The sequence below is a fragment of the Balaenoptera physalus genome, assembly GCF_965194825.1.
Source record: "Balaenoptera physalus genome assembly, chromosome: 1".
NCBI lineage: Eukaryota > Metazoa > Chordata > Mammalia > Artiodactyla > Balaenopteridae > Balaenoptera > Balaenoptera physalus.
This window is the reverse complement of record NC_138882.1, coordinates 3,685,812-3,711,367: the sequence shown is the minus strand read 5'-3', so window position 1 is coordinate 3,711,367 and position 25,556 is coordinate 3,685,812. Positions and strand designations below refer to the sequence as shown.

Genomic DNA, 25,556 nt, shown 5'->3' with positions numbered 1-25,556 from the left:
ATCATACACAACTTGATTTTCTATGCCGGAACCTCTTAAAATACATATACATAATGACATTTTCACTCATATCTACTGGACTATAAAGCAAAAGCACAATTTCTAAAGCTGTTACCCAATTTTTTAAAGGAAGAAATACGTAACAGAAAAAAATCAGTTCAGACATATCCCTTTCTTAATGGGTAAATTAAGTTGCCATTTATCATCTGTCTACTAGATATTGGGCAGGATGCCAGGTGCTTTATACATATATTATATTAACCCCAGCAATAATTCTCTAGTAGGTTAGTAGGTATTGTCTTTTTTTATAGGTGAGAAAACCGAGAAGTTGTATGACTTCTCCAAGGTCATATAGCTCGTAAGAAACAGGTCAAGAATTCAAATCCAAGTCTGCTTGCGTCTAAAAGCTGTGCCCTCTCTACCAAGCGCTACAGCTAGCATGAGCCCAGGAACCTTATTGACTGGATTTTCATCCCAACTGTGACATGATGTGATGTTGGGTTAGTTACTTAACCTCTTTGTTCTCCAGTTTCCTCATCTATTGAAATAGGAATAGAGCACCTACCAACTAAGAGTATTGTAGAAATTTAATGAGTGGACATAGGACAAGTTCTTGGAACCATGGCTGGTACGTACTAAGTGCTCAGAGATGGATGGGGTCAGTATCATCGTTATTACTGCTGTAACAACCACACAGGGCTTCCTGCGTTCCTCCCCAGCCTCTATCCCACTTCCCGTGCCCCTTCACAGTTACACTTACTGAAAGAAAAGTCCATACTTTCCTTGTCTACCTCCCAAGTGCACATCCACAGTCACGGCTGCAGCGTACACCACCCCTCCACTGCAGGGACTGTTCTTGTGGAGATCCCCGCGTGGAGACTACCATGTGTTCACCAAACCCCTCAGCTTTACCTTCATAGGGACGCGTTCAGACCACAGCTCCCAGCCTCCTGGCTGGTGGGCGTGGCCACGGGATTCAGCTCCAGCCCGCTGAACGTTGATGAAAGTGACGTGGTCCCTGAAGAAGCTTCTACCTGTGATCCTTTCTCTCTTCCTCCATCTGCAGACCTGAGGTTGGCAATCCACCTTCAGAGTTCAAAGCCCCAAAGTGTCACAGAGCCACAAGGTAAAAGGACTGCATCCCCATGGGACACTATGGAACAGGGCACACGCCCCCTGCACCTCAAGCCAATTGCAAATTGCACAGAGTGTTAGTTAAGCCCTTGAAATGTTGGGGTTGTTTGTTACAAATGCCGAGTTGCTTACCTTAACTAGCATGCCCACGCTGGCTTCTCCATCCTCTCTCTTCACCTTACCTAAGCTCTCAGAGAACTTTGTCAAGCACGTTCTTCTGGTAGCTTCTGTGACATCACGCTCATTTCCCCCTGACGCCCCTGCACATTCCTTCTCAGTTTCCTCTGCTGGCTTCATATCCTCCACTTCAAGCTTTCTCTCCAAAAGCCTAGATCATAAACATTTTAGACTTGGTGAGCCATGTGCAATCTTGCATATTCTTCTTTGTTTTCTTTACAAGCCTTTAAAAAAACAAAAACAAACTAACAAAACCTTTCTTAGCTGGCAGCCATACAGAAACAGGGCCACAGGCTGTGGTTCGCTCACCTCTGCTCTAGCGAACTATCAAGACAGAAGGGCCCTCTTTCCAGCTCAGCCCTAACCTCTCCTGTCTTTGCACTGTCCAATCTCTCTGGAGAACCTTATCCAATCCCATGCTTTAAACACCCGGGTATTAATGTCGCTTAGATAAATATCTCCAGAGCTGACCTTTCCCTGGTGGCACCAACCTAATTGGACAGCTGCTTACTTGCCTTTTCCCCTTGGATACCTACTAAGTCTCAAACATAAAAAACAGAAAGAGGACAGCTAATTCTCCTTCACACATGTTCCCAGATCTATAAAGATACCTCCATCCTCAAGCCAACACTACAAGACCCATCCCTGATTCTCCTCTTCCCTCACCACCCCGCCAGCCCAATCCATCTCTAAGATCCACTGGTTCTGCTCTCACTGTACATCTGGACCCCATCTCCTCCTCGCTCTCCCCATGACCATCACCCCAGTGCAAGTTCTCACTGCCCCCCTTCTGAACCCTTGCAGTAGCCTCCTTGCCTCTCTTTCTGCCCCCCCCTTCTCCTTCTCATCGTGGGGTCTCCAAAGAGCAACTATAGTGAATTTTTGAAAATTGCAGTCAGCTCATGACACTCTTCACAGCTGAGTGGGTTTTGCTTGCTCTGAAAATAAAACCAAGAAGATGGAAAAGAATATGTACGTATACATATAACTGAATCACTTTGCTGTATACCAGAAACTAACACAACATTGTAAATCAACTATACTCCAATGGGGGGAAAAAAAATAAAACTCTGAAAAAAAATAAAATAAAAATAAACAAGTCATTACTAAAACAAATTTTTCAATAAAATAAAATAAAACCAAACTGCTCACCCTAGAGGACAGTCTCTCCCTCACCTTCCACTCACCACCTCACCCCCACCTGCAGTCGACTGGCCTAACTACTTTCACACATCACTCGCTTTCTTTCTCAGTAATGTTCACCAGGTGCAACTTGCTTGTATTTTCATTTATTTACCGGTTTGTCTCTCCTCCCACGAACACGTTCCTTCCTGCACAGTGGAACGCACCCTCCACGAGGGTAGAGATCTCACCTGCCGTATTTACCAATGTAACACCCCCAAAATTACCCGGCACATGGAGCGTTCAATGAATATTTACAGGACAAGGAATGAAGACGTGGCTGAAGAAAGGAAATAGACTAATGAATTTTAGTGACAGAATTTATTCTGACTTGGATTGGCTGATACCAACATGAACTTCGGATAAATGATCGACAGTTACCGGTGGTATTTTTCAGCTCAGACTATTTCACGGTGATGTTTGCCTGTTCCTTACTTTTCATAAACCCCAATGTGAGGTCAAGATAAGTGAAATATTGTGAACCTAATTTTACACAGGAAGACGCTGATATGCAAACAGGTTGGTTTCACCAAATCACAGTGAATGGGAAGATAGGAATTTACTGCAAGCCTCTGCTGTTCTAGGTTTACCCAGTAGACACTGGACTCTGTGAGACTCAGAGAAAATCATTACTTATCCCTATTCCTCCGCTGTTGTCAGGGCCCTGACACTGGTCCCAGAAAAGCTGACCTTTAAAGGTAATTTGCTGTTTAAAACACCGAGTGACAAAGTTTGGTTCTGTGCACTGAAGCAAGAAATTAGGAGAAAGTGCAGCCACAAAGATAGTGTTCTGGAAGGGATTACAATACTTAAAATATGAACTATATAAACAAGAGTACAAGGAAGATTGTAAAGTCCTCTCCTGCTGAAGACAGAGTTAACCTGAGGCCCATTCACTAGAGCATTGTGACATTTTGAGTCCTGGAAGTTGTGAAAATCTTCAAGAGGACTCTAGGGAGAACAGAGCAATAATTAAAAGTGTGGCTGGCAGATTAAAGGCTAAAGGAATTGATACTAAATTCCCCGGAAGAAGAGGCTTTGGGAGGGGTGCCACTAGATCCAGCTGCATTCTGCTGCCACTAACGAGAATAATGGAATTCAATTATAAACTAGAGTGATTTCAGCCAGATGGGGGAGAAAGAGCAGATTTTTTTTTAATTAATTATTTATTTATTTTTGGTTGCGTTGGGTCTTCATTGCTGCGTACCAGCTTTCTCTAGCTGCAGCGAGAGGGGGCTACTCATTGTGGTGCGTGGGCTTCTCATTGCAGTGGCTTCTCTTGTTGTGGAGCACCAGCTCTAGGTGTGCAGGCTCAGTTGTTGTGGCACTCGGGCTCAGTAGTTGTGGCACACAGGATTAGTTGCTCCGTGGCATGTGGGATCTTCCCAGACCAGGGATTGAACCCGTGTCCCCTGCATTGGCAGGTGGATTCTTAACCACTGCGCCACCAGGGAAGTCCAGAAATAGCAGAATTAATGAATCTTTGCCTAGGCTTTTTATCCCCTGGGGATATTTCATTACCAGAGAATGCACCCAGACTTGGGCACCATGTGAGGGTGGGGAAGCTCTTCCTGAGTATCCCTGGCCTCCAAATTTCTGACCTATAACTGGACTCTTTCTCCTCCATGTTGTAAAATGAACACTTAGATACTTCATTCGTCATGGACTGGAAAAGAGCCTCATTCCTTTAAGACTTACCCTTCTCAAATACATTTGCATTTGAATTAATGCTAAAGAAATGAGGTTCTGTTGGTAGAATTTCAGAAATCAGCCAAGTGGTTGAGAGAATACATGAATGGAACTTGAGAAGTTCTGCTCTAAGTGTTCCATGCAGGGGGGCACTTTGAACAAGGACCACAGGGGATGGAGGGAGATGGGCCAGGAGAGGATACTGCAGTTCCATAATAGACCAGCTGATTCATTTCCTTGCTAAAGTAAATTCAGCTCTTAAGCATGAATATTAACCAATATTTATTAAACAAACTCTGTGCCAAGAATTGTGCCAACTGATACAGGAAATAAAATGATACAAAGGCCCAGCCTCTGTTTCCCAAAAGCAAACAACGGAACAAGAAGAAAAGTCACATGTTCAGATAGCTCTGATTCACAGCAGAGTTTGGAGAGCATTATTAAAATGAGGGTGAAATGGCAGAGATGGGAAGGGAGATGAATTCCCGTTGGAGATGTTCTAATTCATCAAAAAATTTGCTAAATATAGAATGGTGTGTACAGGCAAAGATCACAAATATTCAAAGAATTAAACCAGGATAAAATATACACTAAAATAAATAAATAACGATAATACTTTTTCTCTGATGATTCAGAAATGACTAGACGTTTTATAGAAATTTGGGACCTCCCCCCATAACTGTCAAATGTCATTGAACTTTAGATGTAAGATGCGTAGTTTCATAAAATATTTGGTTAATAAATTTCTAACCATTCATCTGTTATTTCTGGGACACATACCCAAGCTGTAGGATGCAGGCAACTAACTGTTTCTCATTTTTTATATGTTTAATGACTTCTTTAGATACATAGACTAGAACTCGAAATGACATTCAGAAATTCCTGGCTTTGGAACAGATGGAAAATGCACAAAAAAGCAAGGATTGGGTAAACTGTAAAAAATGGAAAGTTCAGAGAATAGACCATTGTCATTAGATATCTATATCCTAACAACACGAAATTCCTTATAATTACTTAGGTTCTCTCTATCACTGCCACACACTCTACATACATTCTGGAGAAGAATGGTGAGTCTCTGTGACTCAGGCAGAGCAGGGGAGATGCCAGCTCTGATCCGAGTGGAAAGGGACCCAGCGACGGTGCCAATCTGGACACGTCATCGACCTGCTCAGCATCCCTAACAGTTTCCTTAGTTCTCAGGGTGAAATCAAGCCCACCCTCTTGAAATGTTGTACAGAGCTGTTTAACCCCCCTCCCAAGTTCTATTCCCTATCTTTATCACCCAGAGTCTGAACCAATCTGAAAACCAACTTCCAGCCCTTAACACCTTTCTTTTCGTATCTCTATAACTCCCCAAAACTACAAGGTAAGGAGGCAAGCTGGAGAGAATGGCAACATCAGATCCTGGGAGGTGAACCCACCATAAATAAGAGTGTCTTCAGGAAGACCGAGGGCAGAGCCCTGCTGAGCTGCGCATGGTGCGGACTGGAAAGTTTCTCACACCCGAGAGGTTCAGAATGTGGAAGAACCAAGCCAATGAAATAAAATCCACATGGGAAAAGACAGAAAAACCAAGGAAAACATTAAAAACACATAATGTAAAACGGTGAAAGACCAAACATTTTAGAAACCCAAAACATACAATTCTTTTATGAAAAGAGTGTAATTTTCAGATTAGGTTTAAAAAAGCTAAACTCTATATTTGGCTTGATTAAAATAAGAGACAAAGGGCGACTTCTCTGGTGGTGCAGTGGTTAGGAATCTGCCTTCCAGTTCAGGGCACATGGTTTGAGCCCTGGTCCGGGAAGATCCCACATGCCGCGGAGCAACTAAGCCCGTGAGCCACAACTACTGAGCCTGCGCTCTAGAGCCCGCGAGCCGCAACTACTGAGCCCTCGAGCCACAACTACTGAGCCAGCGCACCTTGAGCCCGTGCTCTGCAACAAGAGAAGCCACCACAGTGAGAGGCCCGTGCACCGCAACAAAGAGTAACCCCCACTCGCCGCAACTAGAGAAAGCCCGCATGCAGCAACGAAGACTCAACGCAGCCAAAAATATAATTAATTAATTAATTAATTAATTAAGTGTATTTAAAAAAAAAAGAAAGAAAGACAAAGGGATCCACGCAAGGTGGGGACCTGAGTCTGGTCCCAGGCTTGAGGCCTGGGTCTGGGGTGAATTCCTCACCATAGCCGTGGGTCAGGAACTGGCTCAGAGACTAGATCTAGATCAGCCCACAGCCACCAGCTGGTGCTGGAGGGATGGACGGGTGGACGCAGACGCTACATCCCTTGATGGAGGCAGGTGAGCAGAGAGGAGGGACTATGAAGAATCCAAATGCCAGTAGGCCTCTCAGACCGGAAACCGGACGCAGACACCACTGAGCAAACTAACGAAGGTTTTCTAACCAAGGAGATTTAGGCGGCAGTCCCTGCAGTTGGGACACTCAACATTTTAGACAGAGGCGTAATTTCCCAAATGCCCCCAAAACACCTCACCAGAAGGCCAGCATTACAAATGGTAAGGCTAAGGCAGTGAGGGTCCCATCAGACATTCTAGAAGCTTGGCTGTTCCCCTGCCAAGCTCAGCTTTACAGACGAGGTTATAGTACATGAAGCTTCTCACATTTGACTGTTTTTTTACCTACACTATCTTAAAACTTAACATGTACAGCAAAAGCAGATTGTCATGTGGGCAAATCTGGATGGGAGCTAGGGACCACTGCACCTGGCTCACAGAGACCATCCAATCAGTGTTATTCAATGTACAACGTCACCAGAACGTGATATATACTACAGTACCATGAGGCACGGACACAAGCCTCATTTATTACACTCAGTCTTTCTCAGCCAGAAGAGTCTGATCCAAGTGTTTCCCTGCATAATTAGAACCAAGTTCAGACACGCAGTTGTCTCTGAATGCATTCAATAATGTTATGGGGGATTTTTGACTCAAGCAGAAAAAGAACATATATATATATATATATATATACACATACATATATATTTCTAACTTTGTATGAGAAATGTAGAGTATTTGCGTAGGAAAAGGAACTAAAAGAAATGTGCTGGGTTGTAGTAGCATAACAAAATGAATACAATTTTCCTCTTTATTGTTTTTGGTATTTACAATTGTTAAAATGGTTGCATATTAATTTTATAATCATGAAGTAGCAATACCTTAAAAAAATTATTCTGGTAGTAATGCAGAAATGGATGCAGAGGGTCAAGGAGACCACTTAGGAGAACTTGCAGTTGTCAAGACAAGAGAGTGGTAAAGTCCTGAACAGAGGAGAAGGAGTTAGGAGTTATTAAAAGGGCTTATTTCATGTAGAAGGTGAATACAAATTTTTGGGCTGGCACAGCTGTGTAGGTGGCAAGAGCATTAATTAGGAGAATATACGTAGTTGAGAAGGAAGTTCTCAAGAAAATGATACATTTTATTTTTGACCTGTGTTTTGGGTGTCTTGAGATGTGCAGGTGGAGATGCTGAATAAACATGATAAGAAACAGAAGGGAGGAAACAAGGCAGGGAGGGGGTGGAAACACAGACACAGGTCAGGAGCTCAAGGCAGAGATTCGGGCTGGAGAGGCTGCGTGACAGTGGCAGTAAGTATATAAACAGTCCTTGACACTGTGTAGGTCGATGTGACCCCCGTGGAAAGTGTGATTGTGCAGCCTTCTTTTCTTCTAGAACAGGGTTTCCCAATCTCAGCATGGTTGACGTTTGGAGCCAGATGATTCTTTGTTGGGGGCCTGTCCTGTACCTGGTAGGATGTTTAGCAACATGCCTGGCCTCTGCCCACTGGATGCCAGTAGCACCACCCTCCCCTCAGCTGTGACCACTGAAAACGTCCAAAGTCAAACATCCGCCGGGGGCAGAACACTTCCGGTAAGGACCACTGGTCAGTGTATCCGAGCAATGAGGCATCACGTCATTCCCCTTACCAGGGATCCACGCATTCAGAGGAAGAGGTTCTCAGGTAAAGGTTTTTATTGGATAAGTCAATGCCAGGCCCTGCGCTGAGTTCTGGGGATACAAAGGGAAATAAGACAGGCACAGGCTCAAGGAGTCAGACGGGTGGAGACTCAGAGAGAAGCAGTGAGGATGTCTGGGAAAAGTACTTCAGTCTCAGCAAACAGAAGATACTCTGGTAGCAAAACCGAGAAAGCTCTCCGGACAGGAGAAGAAGGAGTCAGAGAGAAAGTGACATTTGGATCTTGAAAGATAGGTATGAATTATGAATCCAGCGAGTGAAAGGATGGGGAAAGGCGTTCCCAGAGGAGTTGATGCAGAGAATAGTGTGTTAGGGTGGGGCGGGGGTGGAGGCTCCGTCCGGAACACGTGAGCACTGACCTCGCTTCATTTTCCCTTCAACCTCGTGCTGGCATCATCTCCAGTGAACTACTAACGGCCCAGGATCTATGTCAAGACACATTTTGTTTTGCTTGCGGATGATTCCTGTCTCTCTAGGCAAACAGCATCCCACTTACAGGAAACCAGCATCCAAAGTGAAGTGCATACCTTACCAAATGTAAACAAAATGGTACTAACTGCACCTGGCGAGAGAACAGAGGTTGTCTTTACAGCTACTGGGGTTCCCACGTGTTGCCCGAGCACTTAAATTGACCTCGCAGGGGCCCTCAAGGAGGGCTTCCATTCCGGTCAATACCTCAGGGGCAATGGGGCTCTTCCCCTGCGTTACAAGGTAACCCCTCAGTGAGACTAATTAGATTTTTTTTTCCCAAAAACATCCAGCCTATTGATTTGAGAATTGAAACGAGTATTGATGTATGGTAGTCAGTTATATCTGAAGAAGCATTAACTACAGAATTTTTTAAACGAAGCAAAATATGAAATGTCTACAATTTTTACTGCTATGAGAGTTCACTTTTTAAAAATTCACTTGTAAACCCTCTTAGAAAATCTGGGATTCTTAAGCCAAAGAAATTACACAATAATTTTTTTCAAATGCCTTAAAATTTAACTTGACTGTCTTGTTATATTGAAATATTTTTTGTTTATGCCTTTATATAACATTTGCTTATTTGACGGTTTATCATTAAAATCTCTTAATGGCATTGAGATTTGCTCCGCCTTTACTATGTATATACTTATTCATTCAACAAATATGTACTAAATGATACACAAGGCCAATATATAAATGCTTCTCAAAGATATTGAAATAAGAAGAACTAAACAGATTGAGTCCTGCCCAGGTGTCAGTCACTGTGCTAATGTTTTACATGCTGTATCTCATTTAATTCCTAGGTGAAAATTATTATAATGATCTCCATCTTACAAATGAGCAACTAGAGAGTTTATGTAACTTGCCCCAGAACCCACAGCTAAAATGGATAACTTAGAAATAGACCTACCCATCCTCTTTCCCTCTCTTTCTAGACCCTAAAGAGTAGAGATACCCAGTGGTGACTTGGATTTAGAACAGGAACACATTTTCCATTTCCTATGTACAAAAACATAAAGAAATTTTGAAACTGTATTAACAAATGCTCCAATTAGAATATATTAATTCTAAAGCAATTATACTCCAATAAAGATGTTTTTTAAAAAAAGAATATATTAATTCGAAAAGGTACATAACCCCTACCTTCATGGAGTCACTAAGTCTAAGAGTTATACATATTTTTCAATCACACTTTCTTGCGTTCGTACTCTATAAATATGCATTATAAATATACAAATATTTTCTAAAAATATATAATATAAATGTACAAATACAAGTTTTATTCTATAAATAGATTCAAAGATTTGTAAAACTCTAAAAAAAAGAAGAGTAGAGATACCCAGCTCGACACTTCATTTTCTTTCTACTTCCACTGCCCCAGAGTGGCCTCTCTGGTCCTCAGGACTAGACCTCCATCCACGTTCCTCCAAGTTCTCAGCCTTCGCACTGCCTTCCTTCTTTTCGCCGAAGGTCCTGGCTACCCCGTAGGGTTTTGGGGGCTCCGAGGGGGAGGTTAACATTCTTCCCCACCTGCTGGTGGTGGGTTAGTCCACATCCAGCTCTCCTTCTGTCTCTTAGGGATTTACCCTTTTACAATACGTGGCCATAGATGTCAGTTATCACTTGATCCTAGACCTTGTCTACCTAAGAATCTCTCCCTGTCTCGTTCTTTTAAATACTATCTTATGCTATGTATTTTCAAAATTTAGATTTCCAGTGCAGACTTCCCTGAGCAATACAGCTGTCAATAGATTGAGCACGGAAGGGTGATAGTGGGGGGATTTATGCAGAGATACAAAGTAAGTAAATATATGTTATACAGGCATAGCCCCACACACACACATCTTTTACAAATACGAAGATACCTAGAAAGCTAAGTATTTCCTAGGATATGGATAACCACACAAAGCCAGACAGCAAGTACGTTCAGATAAATAATAAGTGAGCAGCAGAGAAGATGGTTTCTAGTCAAACAGCTAAGGAATGACTCCTCCGAGATTTTCTTGGGAAGATATCCATAAGCCGGGTAATCGTGCATGACCCATGGGCTCCAAACAGTGTCGTAGAGATTAGAAAAAATAGAGAAAGGGATGTATGTGAAGCTCCTGAAAGAAAAAGATATTTAAATATATTGTCATAGAGCTGATTATATTGGTCAAGCAAAATTGAGACCACTTTCAGCGAGATTTAAAGGGAAACTCCCAACGGAGTATTTTCAGGCCAAAGAATGTTTGTCCTGAATTATATGGGTGTTATTTCGACCCTCCACTTGAATGGCTTTTGAGGGCTGTATTGGATTGTTAACAATAAGAGCCCCACTTCCTAACTCACTAACTGGAGACCTGAGCAGCACATTGTGCGTCTGTGAAAGCAGCTTTCTTCTGGGTGGGTATGGAGACAACAGGATTCAGTTCCTCTGGTGAGAACACAGTTGGTAGGAAGGCCGATGCCTGTGGCTTTTGGGGATACACCTTGTTGAGCTGGGAAAGGTCAACGTCACCTCAACAACACGACCAATGTTTTTGCTGAAAAGGTCAGTACTACAAAAATCTATCTTCAGTGTCAGCACACTAAAGGCCACTAATAATTCAATCATAAACAAATTTGCAACGTACTTAGACTAGGAAAATCACTTGGTAATTTTCACAAATTTACAGACGTGTAAACGCATGTATTTCAGAAAGAAAGTTTAATGCTGTCTTGATTCCTTCTGTGCAAAACCAAAAGAAGTATATTTTATTCTCTATAGATTTCAACCCTGTTTTTTCTTTCTGAGAAGTCTGCATTCTATTTCCTGATTACAGCTGGTAAAGATCTGCACTTTTTCTGAGGACGTAGTCTGGCTTGAAAAGAGATTGAAACAAAAAATAACCAATTTTTTAATCATTAACTAGTTTCATCATTTACATCTAGGGTTCCTAGTTTCTTTGATTTTATATCATGCTTCCCAAAAGGTTTTCCCATTAATATTAACAGCTTTATGAATCTCATTACTCTGATTTATGCTTTTTCAATTTATTTAAGGTTGTGTCAATATTAAATTATCTGTCCCTTGTGAGCAACTTCAATAATGTTTAGATGCGAAATAGTCTTGAACATTACCTAGCAGGCAAAAATCCATGTTATTACTAATAATGCCATCTTCCCTAACAGAATTAACTAATAATTAATAAGCACTATATTGAAGAATTCAGAGCCAATCTAAATACTACAGTAAAAAATACCACAAGCTGTACTGCCACTTCTGACTTTAGTTAACCTCAGATGTACTTGCTCTTTTAAAAAAAAAAGTGTGTGGGAGAAGGGGGTTGGAGGTCAAAAGATGAATTTCAATGTTTGAAACCACTGCCTAGAGGAAGCGCTGAACAAAATTAAGTGAATATTTGTCCCAAAATTTCTATTTGAGGAGACTTCCACTTCTAAGAAGATGGAATAGGCATATTTTTCTCCTATTCTTCCCTCTAAGTTCAACTACGAGTCCTGGGTGTTATCTATAAAACAAACATAAAACTGAAAGTTGGAGGGAAGAGGCAGACAGCCCAGCAAGGGAACTTAGGACTAAAGAAACAACACGATGTGAGCCCCCTGGGTTGTTTCTCCCCCATGTAGCCCAGATTTGCCAAAGAAGCTGGCAACCTGGAAAGGCCAATGCAGAAACCCCCAAAAAAGAAAGAAAATTCTGCTCCTTCTAGCCAAACGATCAGGGCAGGGTAAGACTAGCAAGACCAAAACAAACAAGCAGACAAACAAAACTTTTAGACAATAACCAGTCTACTCCCATCAAACACCACCAGGAAAACTGTGGTCCCACGCCCACGTGTGCCAGCAAAGGCCACGGGGTTGGGGGCAGGGAGGATGGGAGGGAGGGGTTCTATAGAGGTGGGGGCAGTGGGAGGTACAAAATATGGGGTGTAAGACAGGCTCAAGGATGTACTGTACAACACGGGGAATAGAGCCAATAATTTTGTAATAATTGGAGATGGAAAGCAACCTCTAAAACTTGTATAAAAATCTTTAAAACGGCCAAGTGGGGAGCCTAGAGTCCACCTTCACAAGACTGCTGAGGCACCCCAGCATGCCCTCAAGGGTGATGTCAGAGGAGACCAAGTAGGGAGCTGGGACATTCAGCCCCACCTGCCAAAAGTGAGCCCCCCTTTCATGGAGTCAGTGGAGACCACATGGGAGCCTAGACTTCCTCCCCTACTTGGCAGTAATGAAACATCCTCCCCTCTCCTCTGGGCTGGTGTTAGAGGAGGTCTACCAGAGTCAGGACCACTATCATCACCCAGAGGAAAGGAGGTCAACGCCTCCTGTGCTGGCAGTAGACGCAGAGCGGGGAGCAGAGGGGGAGAGAGCGGTAAAGAGGTGCCCTTACACCTCCCTGGCAGGCAGGTGTCAGTGAGCCAGAACTCCCACCCCCTCCAGCCATGATGAGGACTCTCCACCTCTGTCGTCAACAGAGGCCAAGGGGAAGGTGCACTTACACTTAAACCTAGCCCTGGGACTTCCCTGGTGGTCCAGAGGTTAAGACTTCGCCTTCCAATGCAGGGGATGCAGGTTCGATCCCTGGTTGGGGAGCTAAGATCCCACATGCCTCAGGGCCAAAAAACCAAAACGTAAAACAGAAACAATAACGTAACAAATTCAATAAAAAGACTTCCAAAATGGTTCACGTCGGGCTTCCCTGGTGGCGCAGTGGTTAAGAATACGCCTGCCAATGCAGGGGAAATGGGTTTGAGCCCTGGTCCGGGAAGATCCCACATGCCGTGGAGCAACTAAGCCCGTGAGCCACAACTACTGAGCCTGTATGCCACAACTACAGAAGCCCATGAGCCCAGAGCCCGTGCTCTGCAACAAGAGAAGCCACCGCAATGAGAAGCCCGCGCACCGCAACGAAGAGGAGCTCCCTGCTCGCCGCAACTAGAGAAAGCCCGCGTGCAGCAACGAAGACCCAACATAGCCAAAAATAAATAAATAAAACTTTTAAAAAATGCTCTTAAAAAAAAAATAAGAACGGTCCACATCAAAAAAAAAAATCTTTAAAAAAAAAATAAACCTAGCAGTAATGAGGCACCCCCACCCCCTTCCCCAGCCTGAGTGTTACCAGAGACATCCAATTAAAGCAGAAGGTTTAAATAAGATCTAGAATCTCAGAACTTAATATCCAAAATGTCCGGGTTCTAATAAAATAAAAGAACTAGGAAGCCTAAAACTCAATGAAAAATGATATTAGAAAAAAGAAAAAGTCTCAAATCAATAATCTAGACTTCCATCTCAAGATCCTAGAAAAAGAGCAAAATAAGCCCAAAGCAAATAAAAGGGGAAAAATACAGATAAGAGCAGAAATCAATGAAATTGAAAACAGAAAAATAATTGAGAAAATCAATGAAATGAAGAGGCTTGTTCTTTGAAAAGATTGTAAAATTGACAAACTTCCAGAAAAACTGACAAAAACAAAAGAGAGGACAATACTAGGAATAAAACAGTGTTGGGGTATCACTGCAGACCCTGCAGACAGTAAAAGGATAAGAGAACACTATAAACAACGCTACACACATGAACTGAACAACTCAAATGAAATAGACCCATTCTTCAAAAACCACAAACTATTACAGTTCATCCAATATGAAATAAATCATTGGAATGGTTCTACAGGTCTTAGGGAAAATGAATTTGTAATTTAAAAAACTCCCAAAGAAGAAATCTCTAGGCCCAGAGGTTTTCACTGGAGAATTCTACAAAACATTTAAAGAACAATTAACACCAGTCTTACACAATCTCTTCAGAAAACATAAGAGGTGAGAATATTTCTCAAATCATTTTATAAAACTAGTATTACCCTGAAACTGAAACTAGGCAAAGACAGTACACTATAAATGTAAAATTCCTTAAGAAAAAACTAACAAACAGAATTCAGTGATATATGGAAAAAATTATATATCATGACCAAGTGGGGTTTATTCCGGTGATGTAAGGCTGGTCCAATATCCAAAAATCAGGGAATTCCCTGGTGGTGCAGTGGTTAGGGCTCTGTGCCTCCACTGAAGGGGGCACAGGTTCGATCCCTGGCTGTGGAACTAAGATCCCACATGCAGTGTGGCATGGCCAAAAAAATCCAAAAATCAATTAATATAATCCACCACATAAACAGGCTAAAGAAGAAAATTCACATGGTCATACCAACCAATGAAAAAAAAGGACTTGACAATTGCATATTCACTCATGATAAAAAATTCTCAGAAAAACAAGGCAGTAGAAATTCCTCAACTTAATAAAGAGTACCTACAAAAAATAAAAATTAAACACTATAGTCAATGTTATACTTAATGCTAAAGACTAAATGCTTCCTTAAATTTGAAAACCCCTAGACGTATGGTCAACCTGATTCTCTCACTGATAGATTCATTAGCTATTGAAAATAAATGTTTCAGTAAAAATACTACTAATAATAATATAAATAAATAAATAAATAAAAGACTAAACGCTTCCCCTAAGATTGAGAAAAAGACACGAATCTCTACACTTGCTACTGTTATTCAACATAGTGCTGGGACTTCTGCCCACTGCAATATGGCAAGAAAAAGAAATAAAAGGCATACAGATCAGAAAGGAAGAAATGAAACCATCCTTATTTGAAGATAATATGATTGTCTATGTAAAAAATCTCAAGGAATCTACAGTACAACTTCTAGAACTAATAAATGAGTTCAGCAAGATTGTAGGATACAAGAAAAACTTTCAAAATCAGTGGTATGTCTGTATACTAGCAGTGAGCACAGGGACATCAACATTAAAAATACAATACCAGGGACTTCCCTGGTGGCGCAGTGGTTGAGACTCCGCGCTTTCTCTAGTTGTGGTGAGCGGGGGCTACTCTTCGTTGCGGTGCATGGGCTTCTCATTGCAGTGGCTTCTCTTGTTGCGGAGCACGGGCTCTAGGCACATGAACTTCAGTAGTTGTGGCACGTGGGCTCAGTAGTTGTAGCTCACAGGCTCTAGAATGCAGGCTCAGTAGCTGTGGCACACAGGCTTAGTTGTTCCATGGCATGTGGGATCTTCCCGGACCAGGGATCAAACCCATGTCCCCTGCACTGGTAGGCGGATTCTTAACCACTGCGCCACCAGGGAAGTCCTATGGTCAAAATTTTAAATTGAGAAAGATAATATTCAAGAATAATGGATTTAAGACTTATAACTAGGGAAGAATGAAGAAAGGAAATAAGAAAATAAGTAAGTGAAGAAAGAAGAGAGGAAGGAAGGAGAAAAAATCTTTACTTAGAACTGCTCTATTTCAGGCATTGTCACATAATTATCTCATTCTGAGCTCACTGAGTCCCTGAGAGGGAGGTATTACAGTATCTGCCATAAAGATTAGCAGATCAGTGACCGCGGAGAATGAGTCAACTCCCTCTAAGAAGGGAAATTCAAGACAGCAAATATGAAATAAAAGAAGGTACAGAGAAATTCCACTGTATTGATATTTCAGAATATTATAAAAATATTTTTAAATGAAATATTAAAAGGTAACTATTTTAACAAACCCAAAAGGGATGGAGAGATGTCAAGAAGTAGAGACACATAGGCTTAGAAAACAAACTTATGGTTACCAAAGGGAAAAGGTGGAATTAGGAGGCTGGAATTAACATATACACACTATTATATATATAATAGATAATCAACAAGAACCTACTGTGTAGCACAGAGAAGTATAGTCAATATCTTGTAATAACCTATATGGGAAAAGAATCTGAGAAAGAATAGATATATATTCGAATATGTATAACTTAATCACTTTGCTGTACACCTGAAACTCACACAACATTGTAAACCAACTACACTCCAATATAAAATTTAAAATGTTAAAGTAAATAAATAAAAATTAGTATCTAAAAAAAAAGAAGTATATTATTATTTGGGGTCTCTAACATGCAAATGGGGAATAAGTGACCGAACGAGCAGACATGTCCTGTGTAACCAGATTTGTTGATCTTTGTCTTTAAATTCTTTACATGATTAGCACCGTTATTAGTAGTAATCATTTACTGACCAGAATGTTTTTAAACATTCTTCCTTTCTCAGACATTTTTGACTTCATATTTCCTTGAACGCTGGATGTTTGGGGCGAAGAGAATGTTCCAGGAATACTCTTCTGTTCTTTTCCTTCTAAACAACCAAATAAATACAAGAATAACTGTGCAATATGTAACCAGAGGAAATAAATCTTCTCCAGCTCTGACCCGCTGTCTCGCCCCTCTGTGACTGCTGTCTCAGCAAACATATGTTCTGCTCTTTTATTTTAGGTAGCAATAAACACCAGAAGTGCACGTCAGTCAACAATGCACTTGAGGTGAGAAGAAAGTGTATTTGAAATCCTTTTATCCACGTGGAAATTGTAAAATAATCTGCATTAATCATCTGGTGTACTCCAAATGAAGTATGTGTCCAGAGAGACTGTGAAAAGCGTTTGTTGTCATTGAACATGTGGCTTGTTTTCAATATCTCCCTGATTATTTTCAACACACACATAAATACGAGAGTAAGGGGAAGTTTATTCTGCTAGATTTTAAAACAGATGTCAATTATATTGAAGTGTTCCATAAAGGGCACTAACTTTGTTATTGACTTTGTAATGGAGACAGCCGACTACTGTAATTAGCCGTCGATCTCCGCGGTTATGTAGGTTTGTAGACAAATGAAGAGAGCTTGAATTCCATTCATAAGGTACATCACCTCAGTACTGCTCGGCACCTGTTCAAAGTGCCATGTGCAGAAAAAAATTAAATGTGAATCTTAATCGTAAATAACAATTCTGGCAATGAATTACTTAAGCCCTCATTTAAAAGGGGTAGAGAGCTAAGTTGGATGGTCAAAGGAAAGAGAATTAAAAAAAGTTTGCTATCTCTCTAGTGTCTCAGGTGATAAAAAAAAAAAAACAGAAAAATTCTTGTTTTCAAGAGACACACATTATTTCTTTTTTAAATTGAAGTATAGTTGATTTACAATGTTGTGTTAGTTTCTGGTGTACAGCACAGTGGTTCAGTTATACATACATATATATATACTTTTTTATATTCTTTTCCATTATGGTTTATTACAGGATATTGAATATAGTTCCCTGTGCTATACAGTAGGTCCTTGTTTATCTACTTTATCCATAGTAGTATGTACATGTTAATCCCAAACTCCTAATTTATTCCCCACCCTTTTCCCCTTTGGTAACCATAGTTTGTTTTCTATGTCTGTAAGTCTGTTTCTGTTTCACAGATAACTTCACACTTGTGTCATATTTTAGATTCCACAGATAAACGATATCATAGGGCATTTGTCTTTGTCTGACTTAGTCCACTTAGTATGATCATCTCTAGGTCCATCCATGTTGCTGCAAATAGCATTATTTCATTCTTTTTTATGGCTGAGTAATATTCCATTGTATATATGTGCCACATCTTCTTTATCCATTCATCTCTTGATGGGCATTTAGGTTGCTTCCGTATCCTGGCTATTGTAAACAGCGCTTCTGTGAACACTGGGGTGCCTGTATCTTTTCAAATTATAGTTTTCTCCAGATATATGCCCAGGAATGGGATTGCAGGATCATATGGTAGCTCTGTTTTTAATTTTTTTAAGGAAACTCCATACTGTTCACCATAGTGGCTGCACCAATTTACATTCCCACGAACAGTGTAGGAGGGTTCCCTTTTCTCCACACCCTCTCCAGCATTCATTATTTGTAGACTTTTTAATGATGGCCATTCTGACCGGTGTGAGGTGGTACCTCATTGTAGTTTTGATTTGCACTTCTCTAATAATTAGCGATGTTGAGCATCTTTTCATGTGCCTGTTGGCCATTTGTATGAGACACACATTATTTCTGAATCCTGTCATTAAAAACAAGTAAACTTATTAAGAATGAGATATTTAGGTATAGGAATCCTGAGAAAATGGGTACTGTGGGTACAATATGCCTATGTTTACAACTGGGGTGAGAAGAGTGTGTCTGGTACACTTCCTATGTTGATGAACGTTTATCCAGTGAACCAAGCTAGAAACACACATTCTTGCTCCATCCCAGGCGCGCCCGTCCAGTCACTTAGGAAGCCTTCTCGAGGCTACCTCCTCAGTGTTCCTTCTCTCTGTGCCCTCTTTCCAGTTCTGACTCATTTCAGGATATCTGCATCCTTCCATTATGCCCATCCTTACGTTAAGATGCCATGGTCTCTTACCTAAGCAACTGTGGGATCACCTCGGGGTCTTCAACTCACCCACCAACCTGTCTCTCTAACCACAGGTCTCGTGTGTCAACCTGCCCAGCTGGATTCTGCATGTGCTCTTTGGAGCAACAGACGACACATGCGGTTTATGGAGAAGAGCCCTCCAGGTTGCTGGAGATTTCTGCCAGGTGCCCCTTCAGTCTCTCCATCTGAGACAAAGCACGTCCTTTTCTTCACGGTTCCTCATGGTAACTGTCAACCAGCGAGCAGGGAAGGGCGGCATCCGACACCACAGCATCTTCTGGATGAACTGCTTTGCGCTCAGTTGTCTCAACTATTAAATAATAATAATAATCTCTTTCTGGGGTTTTTTTTTTCAATTTTGTTAAAAGGACTGAATAAGATAACATAGAAGCAACTTGTTTTAAAGTAGAGGAACAATACAATTATTTCTTAATATACTTAAGACGTTTAGCTTCACAAGAAAAACAGCATAGAAGCAAGACCTTAACTACATCTAATCATCGGAGGAGAGAGAGAGAGAGAGGCAGGGGAAGGGGGAGAGAAAGAGAGAGAGAGAGAAATTTCATTTCCCCTGGAAATAAAGACAGGTCCTGATGGTCCAAGTACGACCCTACCTTTGAACCACCCCATTTCCAGCCTCCAGTCATATTTCTTTCTGCAGTTCCTCAAAGATGCCGTGCCCCTTCCCATCATGACCTGACACTCCCCAGTCTTTGATTTCCCAGTAAAAGGCAATGTCACCCTCTAGGCGCTCAAGCCAAAGACCCAGGGGGCCTCTTTAAATCTCCTGTTCTTCTTGCCCAACCACATCCACTCAGTCCAATAGGGAGGCCTGCCAGCTCCACCCCCAAAACAGATCTGAATCCATCCACTTTCGTCTCTCTCTACGAACCACCAACCAGGGTCCTCCAAACTGCCTTCCTGTTTTCACTCTTGCTGCCCTGCTCTAGTCGCAGCAGCCAAGGTAGCTTTTGAAAGGATTATGTCTGGCATGAAGGGGCCAAAGTGCGTTCGCTCTAACTTAAGTGTGCAGAGGGGAAATTTATCTCCAGTTACTGAACTCAGCTCTCGAGCCCCGTTTTGCCTACAGAGCAGACAACTGACTCCATCTCATCCTGATACTAAGACTGATGAGAGGATTTTTCAGTCAAACCCAAATATCAGTATCTCCACCACTATCCATCGAAGCTTGCTCTCCTCTCCTGGGCTCTGGCTGCCCTGACTTCTCCTTCCCCTCGCCTAAGAGTGTCATGTGGTCCCTAGTGATTTGGGTGGCCTATATGAGTCTGTGACTGTGGTTTCCCGGCAAAACGTCTGGCACCTGCTCTACAAATAATTTTGAGTGAATGAAAGAAGGCATGAATGCAAATAACTAGCATTGCTGTGAGAGATGCATCGACGCACAGGCCACTAAGTATCAACAGGAAAGCCAGCGGGACCCAGCCTCTTGGTTCCTGGGTTCTGGAAATACAAGAAAGCAATTTTCCTTACAAAAAGAAAAAAAACCTGTTCCCTTGCTGCATCCTAATTTGTTTTCTTCGGGTTAGTCCCGTTTGCAGAACTTTTGAATTAAGTTGTTCCCTGCCACTGCTAACTCTTTCTAACAAGCTGGAAACTCTGAGCACATCTGCTGCTTCTTCATGCAACTCTTCTTATTCAACAAAGACAGTGATCCTCTATCTTTTAGCATGACAGGGCCTTTTGCATCTTACTGCTGCAGCATTATAAATTTTCCCCAAGCGTGTCATAAGTGCCCTACAGGGCAGTGTGTACAGATTTTTTTTGAATGACCCTCAAGAAAAAAAAAAAAAAAAAGTCCTGTGCAGGAGGATTAAAAAATCCCTCAGGGAACTTCCTTCCTTTAACAGATTTTCCAGAAGGAATGTGCTTCAGGCTCTTGATTTGATTTCCTGCCCCAGTTAGAAGCATCGTAGTGTAAGACATGTTTTATCCCCATTTTTCACCTTATAAACGGTGTTTACCTAAAATGAATGCCTGTATTGGCTCAAACACAAAGTAAGCAGTGATACTGGCTAGACTGTCACATGCTCAAACGTGTCCACAAAGAAAAGCATTTTCCTTTGGGGCAAACTGAGTTTGAATCACAGAAACACTGTATCTTGAATTTGTTATTCACAGGCTCTGTGACCTGGGTAATAGGTGTTGAAGCAGAGAAAACTGGGAAGAATCCTAGCAATATAGATGCTGTCCTCGCTTTCCAGGGAGGGGGTGTTGACTGTACTTTCCCTTACTACTCCCCCAAACCAGCAAATGGCCACCGATACTTTCCATGTACACAGACACGCATGTTTTCTAAGGTAATACCTGGCCACAACTAATAGATCCATGTTACCTTAAGATTGGTACAAGATTTTGTCCTTTATTACGTTTCTAAAGAAAAAAATGACAGCCATTGGGGGTTGAATGGTGTCCCTCGAAAAGATGTATTCAAGTCCCAAACCCCAGTACCTCTAACTGTGACCTTATTTGGAAATAGGGTCTTTGCAGATGGAATCAAGTTAAGATGAGGTCAGACTAGATTAGGATGGGCCCTAATCCAACAACTGGTGTCTTTATAAGAGGAAAGACACAGAGAAAGAGAGACGCCAAGCGTCAGCACCCTGCTTTCAAACTTCTAGCCTCAAGCACTGTGAGAGAATAAACTTTGGTGTTTTAAACCACCCAATTTGTAGTAATTTGCTGCAGCAGCCCTGGGAAACCAACACGCTAGCAGGAAATTTCCTCTTTCGTATCTAGGTAGGTGCCATTTTGCAAAGATGTGCATCTCTTGCTGGGTCTCTGTAACACCCAAATAAGCTGATTGACAAACTAATTCTCCTGCTTTTAGTCCCTCGGCTCTAAATTAGAGTCACGCTCTTCCGATTTCACCAGTTTTATATGCACTGGTTTACGTGTGTGTGTGTAGTTATATGCAATCTTATCACGTATGCACATTTGTGTAATCACTACCATAATCAAAACCCGGAACAGCAAAGCCTCCCCTATCCCACCCCTTCATTCCTTAACAACTCCTTCCTCCCTCCCCTTCCCTGAACTTTGACAGCCACTAATCTGTTCTTCATCATTATAATTTTGTTGTTTTAATACTGTTACCTAAACAGAATCATACAGAATGTCATTTTTTTAATTCAGAAAAATTCCCCCAAGATCCATCCAAACATCAGTGGTTTATTCCCTTTTATTGCCAAGGACCATTCCATGGCCTGGAAGTGCTACCACGGTTGGTTTAACCATCAACTGTTGAAGGACTTTGGGTTATTTTCATTTTGGGGCTATCATAAGTAAAGCTTCTATGAATATTCACGTGCAGATTTTTACATGAAGATAAGTTTTCATTTCTCTGGGATAAATGTCCAAGAGTGAAAATTCTGGGTTATATGATAAGTGCATGTGTAGTTTAAAAAAAAAAAAAAAAATCCTGTCAAACTCTTCTCCAGAGCAGAGGCACTATCGAATATTCCAACCAGCAAGGTATGAGCCATCCAGTTTCTCATTCCCGTCGGCATTCGGGGTAGTCACTATCTTTTAATTTAGCCATTTTGATAGTTGTGTAATGATATCTCGCTATAATTTTAATTTGCATTTCCCTAATGACTAATGATGTTGAACACCTTTTCATGTGCTTATCTGCCATCTGTATACCCTTTTTCATATCTTGTGTCTGTTTTCTAATTGGATTGTTCAAGTGTGTGTTCTTTTTGGCTTTTTGTTTTTTACTGTTGAGTTTTGAGAGGCCTTTACGTAGTGTAGGTACAAGGCACTTGTCAGATATGAGATTTGCAAATATTTTCTCCCCAATCTGTAGCTTATCTTTTCATCTTCTTCATGGGGTCTTTTACAAAACAAATGTTTTTCACTATGATGAGGTCCAATTTCTCAATTTTTCCTTTTATGAATTGTTCTTTGGGTGTCACGTCTATAAATTCTTTGCCTAGCCCTAGGTTCCAAAATTTTTCTCCTATGTTTTTTCTGAAGGTTTGATAGATTTTCATTTCCTATTTTGCATGATACATTTTGAGATAATTGGGGGGCTTCATCTGAGGTTCATTTATCTGCCACTGATGTCCTATCGCTCTAGCACCATTTGTTGAAAAAATCTACTCTTCTTTCATTGCATTGCTTTTGTATTGTTGTCAAAAACCACTGGACATACTTAAGTAACTGGAATAAGAGTTACTTAATGGGATTTTTAAGAGAAATATTGACATTTCCATGATTTTTATTCTACAATAAAAAAATTCCTTCACTTTTCTTCTTGAAAGAAAATCGTCTTTTGCATACCAGTGCAAACTCAGTTCATCTAAGCTGTCACCCGGTTCTCAGACCCAGACAGAGCAGGCAAGCTCACTGAACATTCAACAAATATTTAATTACAAGCTACCTTAAACTACACATTGTGGTCTGTGCTGAGGATGGAGCAATGAAAAAAAACAAACAAACAGTCCATGTCCCTGAGGATATACTCTAGGAGAGGATACCAACAAGAAACATGTAGGTACAAAGTGTGCCTTGTAATAGCAAACAGTGTAAGTGTTATACAGAAATCTAAATCGGGATAGAGAGAATGAGTTGAGAGGGGAGGTCTTTGAGGATATGAGACATAATGGAGTGACGATTTGAGTCATGCAAACAACTGGAGGAAAATTATTCCAGCCAGAGGGAACCGAAAGAGAAAAGGCCTCTGTGGTAGGAACGGGCTCAGTATGCTTAGAAATAGGAAACTGGCCTTTAGGCTTCGAGGGGGGGATCTAAGGCAAAGGATGGGCGACAAGGAAAACACGGCCTTATTAGTCACACGCTGAGGCTAAATACCCCAATCTGTGTGTGCATCCTGACCGAAACAGCCCAAGAAAGAGAGCAGAATGAACCCCATCTCTGTACTGGGCTTTACTGGCTTCATCAGAAACTTGCAACATGGTTTAGGGAACATCATTCACTCACTTGATAAAATTTGTTGTATCCCTACTATGGGCGATGGATGGTGGTAAGTCCCCCGCATGCACGGCAAAACAGAGCATGGCCCCTACACCTGATGAGTTCGCAGGACAGTGGGGCTGGGGGACATTCAATGACAGCATGATGCCTACATGTGATAATTAAATATTTGTGAACACAGAACAAGAATGTTGTTGTACACAGCGCTATATTTAAAATGGATAACCAACAAGGGCCTTCTGTATAACACAGGGGACTCTGCTCAATGTTATGTGGCAGCCTGGATGGGAGGGGAGTTTGGGGGAGAATGGATACGTGTATATGTGTGGCTGAGTCTCTTTGCTGTGCACCTGAAACTGTCGGCTATACTCCAATATAAAATTAAAAGTTTTTTTAAAAAAAAGATCAAGAATGTTGTGAAAACACTGAAGTGGAAGACTTAGGGTTCACAGAGTTAGGCTGGGGCATCGGTAAGTGTTTGAAAGGATATTTGAATTGGATTTGAAGGATGGGTAAGAGTTTGTCAGAAGACAAAAAACGCTTTCAGGAGAGGAGCAGGAATGGCCAAGGCGTGTGACGTCAGGCTTGTTCTTATCTCCGTTACTTAACAGAGAGAGTTACTCATTTTCCAGTCGTGGAAACATGCCTCTGACGACCAGGGTTATCTGTTTCACTGGATATGGTTCAACAGAAAAGAATGCCAGGCTCATTAAAAATTCTGACAGCATTATGACTCTGCGGTATATTATCTCAAAATTTACTTCATGTACCCAAGATGTCCTAACCTTAGACAGAAGCCTAACTATTCTGCTTAATATCACCCAATCTCTCTTTCATCAGGCAAATTTGCCTAATAAATTCGCCTCCACTGGCCTTCCTCCATGTGACTCGTGCCCTGGGTATAGTATTAGAAGGAATATCCCTTCCTTGCTGAGACTGGACACATCTCACAGTCTCAAGTCTGAGTGCCTATCTGACCACTCCAATTAAGTGAACTGCTTTCTATAATCGTCTTTGTCATCGTCATCGTCACCATCATTATTGGCAACATTCCGAGAATCGTATTAAGCATTGAACAGGGACAAGAAATTTCCCTCCTTGGACCTCTATTAAAGGAACTGTAACACAACATTGTAAAGCAACTGAACTCCAATAAAAATTAATTTAAAAGAATAAAGTCATATGGCACAGAAAAAAAAAAAAAAAAGGAACTGACCATATTACTGGGGAGAGAGGTACCAAAATTATGAGATAATCGGGAAACAATCACGGTCCCTAAACAGAGCTGGCCACAAACGTTGACAGAGTGGTACGTCTCCTCCAAAGGATGCCTGCCGTGCATACGCTGAGGATGTACTATCTAAAATTTAGTGAGAGATCTGCTTCTCTGCATTTTCAGTCTCCCCTTTGAAATGAAAATATCTAGGAAAGAGTAGAATTTCTGAAGAATGCCCTAAAATAAAAGTGTCAACTGAGTTCAGGAGAAAGGTCTGATTTTCAAGCGTCTTATTGTTCTGGAAGAAGTGAGCCTGAACAGACCCCCTCCCTGAGGGTGTAGTATGTGCTGTACGCCGGGAGAAGGGGAGGTATCAGAAGGAAGAGGTGGGTGGGGACCAGATACAAAATCTGCCTTTCTCACAATCTTGTATTATTTCATAATAAAATTTGTAGCTATTTTTAAAAGTAGAATGAATTTACCCTTTGGGCAAGTAACC

General features: G+C 41.4%; 1 long non-coding RNA gene and 1 pseudogene across 2 annotated transcripts in view; both read left to right on the top strand.

The window, feature by feature from the left end:
- Positions 1-25,556, top strand: part of LOC309643287 (HIG1 domain family member 1A, mitochondrial-like) — a 388,991-nt pseudogene that overhangs the window by 247,204 nt on the left and 116,231 nt on the right. The window lies entirely within an intron of this gene.
- Positions 16,175-24,232, top strand: LOC309643321. Its single transcript, XR_014253685.1, has 2 exons — positions 16,175-19,408; positions 19,439-24,232. It is a non-coding gene; the product is annotated as an uncharacterized lncRNA (long non-coding RNA).